The sequence below is a fragment of the Colobus angolensis genome, unplaced genomic scaffold (genome assembly GCF_000951035.1).
Source record: "Colobus angolensis palliatus isolate OR3802 unplaced genomic scaffold, Cang.pa_1.0 Scaffold106, whole genome shotgun sequence".
NCBI classification, from domain to species: domain Eukaryota; kingdom Metazoa; phylum Chordata; class Mammalia; order Primates; family Cercopithecidae; genus Colobus; species Colobus angolensis.
The window spans coordinates 3,942,696-3,943,149 of record NW_012111586.1 but is presented as its reverse complement, the minus strand read 5'-3'; the positions used below and the strand labels follow the sequence as shown (position 1 = coordinate 3,943,149).

General features: G+C 33.3%; 1 protein-coding gene across 1 annotated transcript in view; it reads left to right on the top strand.

Moving 5' to 3' along the window:
• IPP (intracisternal A particle-promoted polypeptide) overlaps positions 1-454 on the top strand; it is a 52,988-nt gene that overhangs the window by 17,149 nt on the left and 35,385 nt on the right. The gene's annotated exons all lie outside the window — the stretch shown is intronic.

Sequence of the window (454 nt, the reverse complement as noted above, 5' to 3'; positions counted from 1 at the left end):
AGCCATCCCCACCCAAAAATTTTATAAATATTTTCTGATTATGGTACTGTCAATTTAAATTATGGCGATATAGGAACTATTTTATTTTTGTCTTTACTTTGGAGGGTATATAACTCAGAACTATTTATTAATTCAAGAAATGACATGTGCATCAGAAAATTCCATCAAATAAATTAGAATTTTAAGCAATAACTTCTTGTCTGCATAAAGAGCACAATTCTATATAGTCTTTGACTACAACTTTAATAATTCCTTGTATGTGTCTTTTGTCAATTATGCATAGGTTTATCACTTGAACTCTTCTGTTTAACCTAGGGTCAGAGGTCCATGTGTGACACTTGCATATGTGTGTATTCCCTCCCCTGATACCACAGAAGTGCTTACAGAGGCTCTTCAAAACTGCTGTGACTTCGCTAGCTATTAATACGGTCAACATTGCTATCTTAAGATATTC